This window comes from Bolinopsis microptera, chromosome 1 (assembly GCF_026151205.1).
Source record: "Bolinopsis microptera isolate Bmic1 chromosome 1, MBARI_Bmic_1.0, whole genome shotgun sequence".
NCBI classification, from domain to species: Eukaryota; Metazoa; Ctenophora; class Tentaculata; order Lobata; family Bolinopsidae; genus Bolinopsis; species Bolinopsis microptera.
In genome coordinates this window covers 3,942,119-3,952,054 of record NC_087072.1, presented here as the reverse complement: position 1 = coordinate 3,952,054, position 9,936 = coordinate 3,942,119, and the positions used below count along the sequence as shown (strand labels likewise).

Genomic DNA, 9,936 nt, shown 5'->3' with positions numbered 1-9,936 from the left:
GGAACGGTATTTTAACCAGTTTTAAAAAACCGGGATTTGTATTAATAATCTGTTTGTTTGCAATACCCTGTTTTTAATAACCTGGTTGTTGCTACCTGGATAACGCGCTATACCGCCTCATCCACTGGAACTCCCCTTCCACGGAACACTCTAGGACTACAAAAGGATGGGAGACAAGTTTATCACTGCCTTTTTCTTCTGCCATCGCTCTTTCTTCGGCAAACCCGGCCCGGGGTGATTTAGTTTGCTCTCTCTCTCTCCCATGTCACTAGTCCATTAAGAAGAAGTCACCAGAACATTGCAATTGGTTCCCGTCACTTCCGTAAATTCCCGCTAAGCTAGGAAGTTTGTTGCTCGAGGTATTGTTCTATTATTATGTAACCCATTCATTAGATGTTGTTCATTGCAATGTTATTCCCAAATTATTGTTTCACATTGTTCGTAATACTAAGGTCATTCCCGATTGGTTATTATTTAGTTCCTAATAGTTTATCATTTCCTAGGTAGTATTGTGGGTGAGCCCTATCCTAACCTGCCTGCTTGTCCCAACCTTAGCAGCACCTACCTTATTATCTCGTAAGTCATTGAGCATTAATTGATACGTTCTACATATTTCGTATTCTACCGTTTACTCTATTTAACTTTATCTTGTTTAATTTTATCCTAGTTACGTAGTATATTATTGTCATTAATTAATCCGTCACTTGCTTATAATTTGTCCGTTTTCAGGACAAACCCCTCCCGCAGATTGTGCCTCGTTCCCAGCCGTTAGAAAGAATGTAGTAGAGAACGAGGGCAAATCACGGTCAGTCACTAGACTTATTTACATTGTGTAATTAATTATTATTTGTCATTATATTACGTATCACTTTATTATATGTTGATTTATCCGACCTAACGTGTCATTAGATTCTTAATTAATTATATGTCCACTTTACGTTCTCTTACCAATTCCATTTCGCAGTGATCCTAGAAGCTACCTGTCCATCGTCCAGAGAGAGAGTCAGCCAGCCCCGTTATAATACACACCAGTTCCCATTGATCACCCAGCTACCCAACTGATTTAGGGTAACGGACTTCACCATGAGATTGAACACTTATTTTATGTACTATTGGATTGGTCTTGCATTATTTTACAATCCTTATTAACTTGTTTTTATTGGTTATCTTCCAGATATAAATTCATCTAAAAGTTCGAAGTTAAAACTCTAGACATAAATTAACCTAAAAGTTCGAAGTCCATAATTATAACATAAATTCCTGTCATAAATCTACCATTGTACACTGAGAGTTTGGGTTTGAACTATGCCCTGAGTGAGTCTCAAACCGGGAGGTATTCCATAATATCGGAACCTGAATATCCATACTCTAGTTAAAAGGAGCCCATTATACGTAGTTAAATTAATAACATCACAATTTAATGAAATATAATAAATAAATAATCTCTAGAAGTCATGGAAAATTGGAGCAGTAAATAGGCCGTTAAGTAAGTTGTCGTGCTGAAATCCGAGTACGCCTCTTAACAGGCCTACCTCGTTCTCAAAAATTCCTCTTTTTCTGCAAAAACGACCATTTGTAATCTTTCACTTTTGTCTTTTTACAAAAGATGGTGAACGGAAAAAATTGTAGGTTTATACATTATAACCTATCAAGACGCGGCGACGCGCGCCGAGTTGGACTCTTCGACCATCGACGGTCTTGTCGACAGTTTTGTTTAATATTTGATATTCGGAACAAACATTTTACGAGCGTGCTAAATCACTCTACAGTCGATCTTCGAGATTGTTTTAAAAGGGCCCCCGACAATTTTGAACTGCAATCGATGTATTTTGTATTTTCGGACGCTGATTCCGAATCACCCCCCCCCCCCCCCCCCCCCCCCCCTGACACAATGACCATTGTGAATGGTCTGGCCCGGCGCACGCTACTTCGTAGCACTTGCCATCGGGCCATAAAATTTCAAGAAGAAAACGGCGCGCGCTACTTCGAAGAAATTTAGACGAGTAACATCCGTCAACCCCTGTCTCGATCACGTGATATGACCGCATAGTAGTATAAGGAAGTTAGTCTAATTTCTCGATTGGGTTTGGGTTTGAGCATATGTTTTTGTTTTGTATCACGTCGTGACCCCCACGTTCGTTTCACTATAAGTATAGAGTTTCTACGATACAGGGGGAGCCTTACCTGGGGACCTCAGGCTATTATGTTCATAAACAGAGATTCGGCGGAATGACAGGCTGAGCGCGGCCCAGTAAAAATTAGTTTGAGCAATTTCTATGGTCAGCTTTTTTATCAAGACACTTATTTTACTTCAGTGTATTCCAACAACCACATTGTTACACAAGTGCAACCAGCCAATTACAGGAAGCCGAAGGATTTATTTGGCCAGTGACGGTTATAGTAGTGACAGTGTGCAGTGTGTACCATACTTTCTTCGCCCGAGACTTTGCTGCGATGTGAAGCTCCTCATTTAACCCTCACACCCGATTTCTCGATTATTCGGCTGAGTAGACCGGGCCGGGGCTGCATAGACCACTAAGGATCCTTAGCTGAACGTCAACGACGCTCACCCCACGACCAGGCAGACAGTGGGATTTGAACCCGCAACCTCACGATTGCAAAGCTGGCGTTTTAACCAACTGCGCTACCTGGCCGCTAAAAAAGCTATAATTTGAGTTATCAAAGAATTTATACCTATTTTGTATTTTGTCATTTTTAGACCTCTTAATCAAGGCTAATCTCTCCCAACTATAATTTAGGCTCGATAGTTAAGTATGATTGGAAGGTTCTGACAAATTTTCATCATGATTCATGTTCACTGTTCAGGAACCAAAGATATGACAAAATAATACGACAAAAATCAACGAATTTCGTCAAATTACGCGACTTTTACACTTAATTTTGCTCCAAAAGCCGCGCGCCATCAAATATGGCACCTAGGCGAAACTCACTGATCATTCCAAAAAGGTATAACAAATTTGGTACTGTGAAAATGCTCACAGTCTTTAGAAAACAGTGGTACAAAAATTTTGAAAATCAGAGCAAGTTTATTTTATCGTGCACCCCCTATATAATTAGACTTAGAGGGTTAGGGTTTCGAATAGTCGTTCAGGACCAGCTAAAGAACGGGTTGAAAAGTCACGTGACAGTCGAGTGTAGGGTGATTAATCATCATCCAACATTTTACGAGTATCACCCGTTAAATGTAAAACTGTTTTTTACCGCGGCTGCAAAATTGTAAAAACCATGCAAAGTCACGCGACGTAATAATTTTTGGGCGAGCGAATTAGTAAAAGCCGATCGCAGTGTATAACTTATAAGCCATAATATTAATAAAACAACATCCTTATACGAACTAATATAATTAAAGACAACCTAAATTACAAAACAATCGTTAGGACAACAACGTGCGCCTTCAGAGGGTCAGACAGGCCATAATATTAATATTGTTTGACTTCCTGTGCTGTAATACTAATGTCAATGATGATAGGATTAGGAAAAGTGGCTAGGCCGATCCATGTGTCATACGAAACTGCGATGTTTGGACAGTTTCAATCGCATTTTAATTTTGATTTTTGATGCTTATAGTTATAACTATAAGTAACAATTTTATTTTCCCTTTGAAATACATTTTATTTTTTAAATAGATCCAACAAAAAACAGTTTAAAACGAAAATTTTAAATTTGTTATAAACGTGTTGCAAGTGCAGCGCAGTGAGCGCACGGTGAGCTACAAATCTATTTTTGGTTTGCATGGCAAGTACTTGATATCCATTTAGCTTTTATTTGTTCAAAGTGCAGTCGAGCCGGTATGCGGTACTTTTCTTTTGTTGAACATTCATGATGACACTTAATGATATCATAAAAATATGATTCATCGAAATGACAACTTTTCGATCGAGTTGAGGGTACATGGTGCAACTCTGCGATAAAATAACAAAGAAAGAATGAGTACTAGAAAAGTAACGTTAACCGAATACTTTTAAAAAATACTTTTAGTATCAATGACATATATATGATGTCCATGTCATTTTGTAAATGATATGTAGGCTTTCAACAATAAAATAAGACCAAAGACCGGATTGCACCTTGGTGTGAGAGATAGAAATTTAAATATAAAAACAAATCCACCTTTACAATTTACTTCTTCATTTACGATAGCTCGCCTTTTTGATTTCGGAGTTGCACCAGTATCAATTTCGCCGATAGAGACACGTTGAACATGGTTTACATTTATATATTCTGGTTGGCCAGATTGGCTTCCTTACAGATATTGATAAGCACAGCAGCAAACAGATTTCTCAATTTCTCAACCTCTGCTCAGGGGAAGGTGGTAGATCAACAAGGTTTGTTATAAAACTGAACCATGTTATGTATACCTGAGTATATGTTTTTTTTTAAATCTCACACTTTATTTTACTTCGGACATTCCAACAGCCACATTGTTACGCAAGTGTAACCAGCCAATTACAGGAAGCTAAAGGATTGAATTATACATTTGGCCAGTGACGGTTAAGGTAGTGTCTCAGTGTACCATACTTTCTTCGTCCGAGACTTTGCTGCAATGGGCAGCTCCTCAGTTAACACTCACACCCGATTTCTCGGGTATTCGGCTGAGTGGATCGGGGAGCTGCATAGATCACTCGAAATCCTTAGCTGAGCGTCAACGAAGCTCACCCCATGGCTGGTAGCTCAGCTTTGAATCGAACCTGGTACCTCGCGATTAACAAGCATGAAGATTTACCAACTGAGTTGACCATTGTTAATGATCTGGCCCGGCGCGCGTTATATTGTACTAGCAGGAACCCGTATAACCCTAAAAGTGTGTCAAGACCACTTGGGGGTCTAAATTTTGGGCTCTAAAATTCCTATTCCTTGGCCAATTTTTTATTTTTCATGCTGATTTGGAGGCCATTAAAGCATTTGACCCAATCAAAAGAGTTTCAGTTGTATATCTTTTAAATTTACGGTTTTTGCAGAAAGTTGCGTTAAAGTTGATGCCGTGGTGTCAGTAAAATGGTACGGATAAACACATATATATCGTCTCGCTTTATATATAGTATATATAAACAAAAGCTCTAAGAAACAGATAGTAAACAAAGTAAACATTTCTGTCCCCTAATATAATCTTTCTCAAACAAAAGTCATGAAATTTGCATACTTCTCCATTTAAGTTTAACTCTATTCCGAGCAATTAACGTTAAATAGTTCAAATCACATAAATTATTCAACGATTATTTTCGAACACTAAGGTCTTGTAGAATCAGTGAGAAAAGGTTTGACTGCGGTCTTCCACGCCGCCCTTGAAGCTGTAAGGTGTTAACAGCAAAAACAAGCGACGAATAGGCTGGACCATCTGTAGGCCCACGCAGTACACGTCCGAGCATCCTCCACCGACTACGAGCCACTTTAGCTGACAATGGTTCGCTATTGCAGCGTTTATGCAAGTTCTTGTTGGAAATGATGTGAGGGTATTTGTAATTCAAAATTGATCGCAGATGACGTCTGTGAGCAATATCTAGTTTTTCCAACACTGATTTAGGGGCAGCCCAGCAAGATGAATTGTACATTAAAACGGATACTACCAGAGCCTCATACAACAGTAGCCTCTTGCTCAGAGGGATCTTATGGTTCCAAGCTTTCTTGTATTTGTTAAACGCGGCATATCCCAGACATATCCTTCTAGAGATGTCCTCCTTACTAGTACTACAAAGCATGGAGCCAAGCGTGATTCTCTTTCTCCAGAGCTCGTTCCCTGCAATTGGCTTACCCTGATCGTCTTTAGCTCCCTTTTCAGCTAAGTTCACTACACATGAGTGAAATCAGTTTTGTCTTCGTTAACGAAGAGATTCCAATCTTTAAGGACTTCTGTTGCAATAGGCAACAGCTCCCTCAAATTGTCCTCATCTTCATAATTGAAGTCGATATCATCAGCATACTCACTGTCAAGTGGTAGAACGATATCGGTGATAGGTGGGTTAGGCCTATTCATTGCAGTTTCAAGTCTGTTACGGCGGTCACGCAAGGCACCCGCTAAGACAAGTGTGAACAAGTATCCAGACAGACAGTCACCTTGGAATGCACCGAGAAAACTATGGAATTCAGCAGACAGTGTACCGTTGACATTGACTTTGAGCTTGGTGTTGGAAAGCAAAATTCTTACCAAACGAACTTCGTCATCATCACAGCCACACTCAACAAGAAGATCGAGGATGGTAGATCGTCGTATAGTGTCAAAGGCACTAGACATGTCGATCCCCATACGATGGTATTCCCACCTCTTCCTCTGGACAACTGATAACAATTAACATCACATGCTGGCACCATACAATGTCAGCACATGATATACCCTGCTTGTAAGCACATTGCCATGGACCAGTGAAGGCATTGACTTTATTCTCAATTCTTTTCAAGGTTGCCATTAAAAGAATCTTTCTAACAGCATTTGAGAGAGTGAGGGGTCGTAGATTCTTCACTGGACCAATGGGCTTATTTGGCTTCTGTAACTGTAAGGGGGTAATGTTTGCCTGTCCAATGGGGTCAAGGTAGGAATTGGTCTCGAAGCTTCTATTGATAATGTCTGCAAAACGTCTGTGTACTGATCCAGTAGAATACTTGAGAAGCTCGTTAGTGGGCGAGGAGGTCCTGCAAAAGGTGCTAAAGGTGCTTCATCACGAGTAAGTTGTTGCTCAAGGTACTTAGCAACTACGGTAGCTTTACCAGTGTCTGTTGCAATATGGCACCCTTGCTCATCATGAACACCAATACTAGAAGGGGCTTTAGGTAAGTTCAGGGTTCGAACAGCTTCAAACATTTTCTTACTATCTGTTGTTGAACTGATGGTGTTACAGATAGCATCAGCAGCAGCTGATCGTATGTTAGAAAGTCTCTGCTTGATCTGATTGGTGAGGCGGTTAATAGATGATCTAAGTGAGGTTCTGTCTAAAGACTGGTTATTATTAAGCTGCTGTCTCAACAAGTAACGCTGGCTAGATAAGTTTTTCACCTCATCATCGTCGCTGCGAATACGTTTCCTGTGTCTGATGACACCAATTGACGATTTTGCAGCATCCTTTATGGACTCTAGTAAGCCATTCAAGTCTGAATTTGGATCCAGAGCAGGAACAGTGTTACTTAAGTTATCATCTAAGGATTGACGATATTTCATCTGAATGGTGGGTTTCGAGGTGAGTTCAGAGGTGTTGAACTTTAAGGATGACTTGGAGTGGCGTTTATAGCAAAGACAGATATCGTTAAAGTCTACTCTAGTGACAACAAATCTGTGATCAGAGTATGTCAAGGTGCCTGCATAAGATCTAGAATCTTGTAGCATTGGCTTCGACCTACTCCGACACAGGATGAAATCGATCTGAGAATAGACCGGGATCGTCATTTTACTATTTCGCCCGACACTCCAGTCCTTCCTCCAGCCAGTGTAGGTGGTCGTATGTCGAGCAGGATGATAAAAACCAGTGTTGGAGGCAAAGAGGTCAAATTCTGATAAGAAGTCTAACAAGTTTTCCCCCATATCGTTGCGCAAACCCATACCATGTTTACCCATGAAACGACCAAAACCAAAGTCCCTATCTGAAGCAGTCATTTTTCCCAACTTTGAATTAAAATCCCCCAAAACAAATATCTCAACATTAGCAGGGACGTTTAGAGCGTCCCTAACTTGGCCGTAAAAATTAATCAACTGTTGTTGATCATTTTCTGCAAGTTTCTTGTGTGGCCCATATACATTGACCACCCTACATTTGATAAATTTTCCAGATTTTGTAGGGAGTTCTAGGTCTAAAAAGCTTACTCGATCACTGATACTGTTCCAGCATACCACATAGTTAATAAATTGGGGACTGATAACAAAACAGAGTCCATAGTGCCGGCCATTTTTCTGCTCAAACAATAAGAGTTTGTATCCGTTGCTAAGACTGCAAGAATCCGGTTTTACAACCTTAGTCTCCTGAATAGCGCAGATATCTATGCCGTACCGTAGACAATCGGTGCCCAGTTGCTCCCGTTTGCTGTGAATGTCGTCTGGATCATCACAAGAACCGAGACCACGTATGTTAAAGGTGGCGAAGCTGATGAGGAGTGTAGCAAACAGGGATCGTCCTGCAGCTGAGATAAACATTACGGAGGGCGATGCTGTCGTCTCTCCGCCGCTGGCGTTACCCATACGGTCCATCTAAAAGATATTGTATATAATACTTATTTTTGGATGCATGGCAAGTACTTGAGACCTGCTCAGCTTTGTTCAAAGCGAAGCAGAGCCATATACTATTCTTTTGTTTCATTGATTTATGATAAGACCGTGCAATATGATTCATTGAAGAAATGAAAACTCTTCGATCGAGTTGAACTTGAGGGTGGATGCAATTATTGCAAGTGCGAAGTTCGTATAAAGTCCGCGTTTATACGCGAAATGCTAATAGTGAGGAGAGCTAGAGCAACCTAGCCCATTGCACTTCGATGTGAGAGATAGAGATTTGAGTATAAAAACACATGCATTTTTATTTTTTCAATTACGATAGCTCGCCTTTTTTATTTCGGAGTAGTATATTATCAAATTCCCCGATTAAGATACGTTAAACATGATTTTCATTTATATATTCTGGTTGGCCAGATTGGCTTCCTTACAGATAGTGGAAGCCAAAAAATCGATAAGCATACCAGCAAACGGATCTCTCAATTTCTCAATACCTGCTAAGGGGAAGTTGGCAGATCTCCAAGGTTTGTTGTTATAACAGAACCATGTTTTGGTTACCTGAGTTAGAGTAGTTACAGTGAACCATCTGCTAAGTTACAAGCGAACCTTCTGAACGACTTATTATGAGTCTTAATGGTTTTTGTTGCTAAACCACCGCCGTACTTGCAGCACCATGATTTTTTATATTATATGTACTAGATTGGTTGAAATAACAAATCTACGTTTTCAAGTGAGTTGTGAGATAAAGGATGTCGGCGGATTCCTCAACAATGTCTGCACACAACACGGTGAAGAAAGTAAAGATCATACATATTCTAGAACCTTAAAATGTATCAACTCGAACCAATTTTACCAGATCGATCTACTTTTAGCACCAAGGTCAGTGTTTGTTATAGCATTTTATTTCTTATTAGATGGATTATAATTTGTAGAATTATTAGAATTTATTAGCATGTTCAGTGCATTCTCAGGCCTCATTAACATATTAAAATTATCAGGGATGTACATGTAGCTGTGAACGAGACTTGTAAAGATGATCCGTACTTTTATCAGGCCTGTTCTTCTGGATTCGACCTTTGGTTAGGCCCTTCAAAAGATCTTATGTCGGGTAAAGATACGAATAATATTAGAATTTCTATTTATTATTGCAATCGCAATCAATTTTCCGCGAAGTTTCCGTAAAATTGTTTGAAATCAAAAGGCGGACAGTTGCCTTTGAAAACAAAACGTTATTTCGGACTTGCTGATTCTAATTCTGGGTAAACTAAATAATTTTCTTTCTCAGGTGAATACCCATGTGGTTATTTTTGCGAGACCAGGATGAACCATTATGATTTTAAACATTCTACATTCTATCTCGTGAAAGGAAAGTTCACGAGTATTGCACAAAAATGTGACGGTCGTAATGACTGCGCCAATACAGATATGGACGAAAGAATGTGTGATGGCAAAAACAGCACGACTTGCGATCTGATTTGTAATGGAGACCCTCCTTGTGAAGATGAAAGTATCTGCAATGGCTTCAGTTATGGCATGTGGTGTGATGGTGGCAAGTACTTGTTGCCGCAGCGTATATGCGATAAAAATGTAGACTGTCCAAAGGACAAGTCAGATGAGAGAAACTGTGTAGTGAATAAAACTATTCCTTCTTGCATGAGCAGGTCTGGGACTAAAGTTCCTCTTAGAAATGGAACACGTTGCAGTGGCTCTCGTCTGATGAAAGGAAC

The 9,936-nt window shown here is 39.9% G+C and overlaps 1 long non-coding RNA gene across 1 annotated transcript; it reads left to right on the top strand.

The window, feature by feature from the left end:
- The first annotated feature begins 275 nt into the window (after positions 1-275).
- On the top strand, positions 276-805 carry LOC134817973 (uncharacterized). The gene is made up of 3 exons (XR_010160589.1): positions 276-359; positions 504-576; positions 730-805. It is a non-coding gene; the product is annotated as an uncharacterized LOC134817973 (long non-coding RNA).
- The last annotated feature ends 9,131 nt before the right edge of the window (positions 806-9,936 follow it).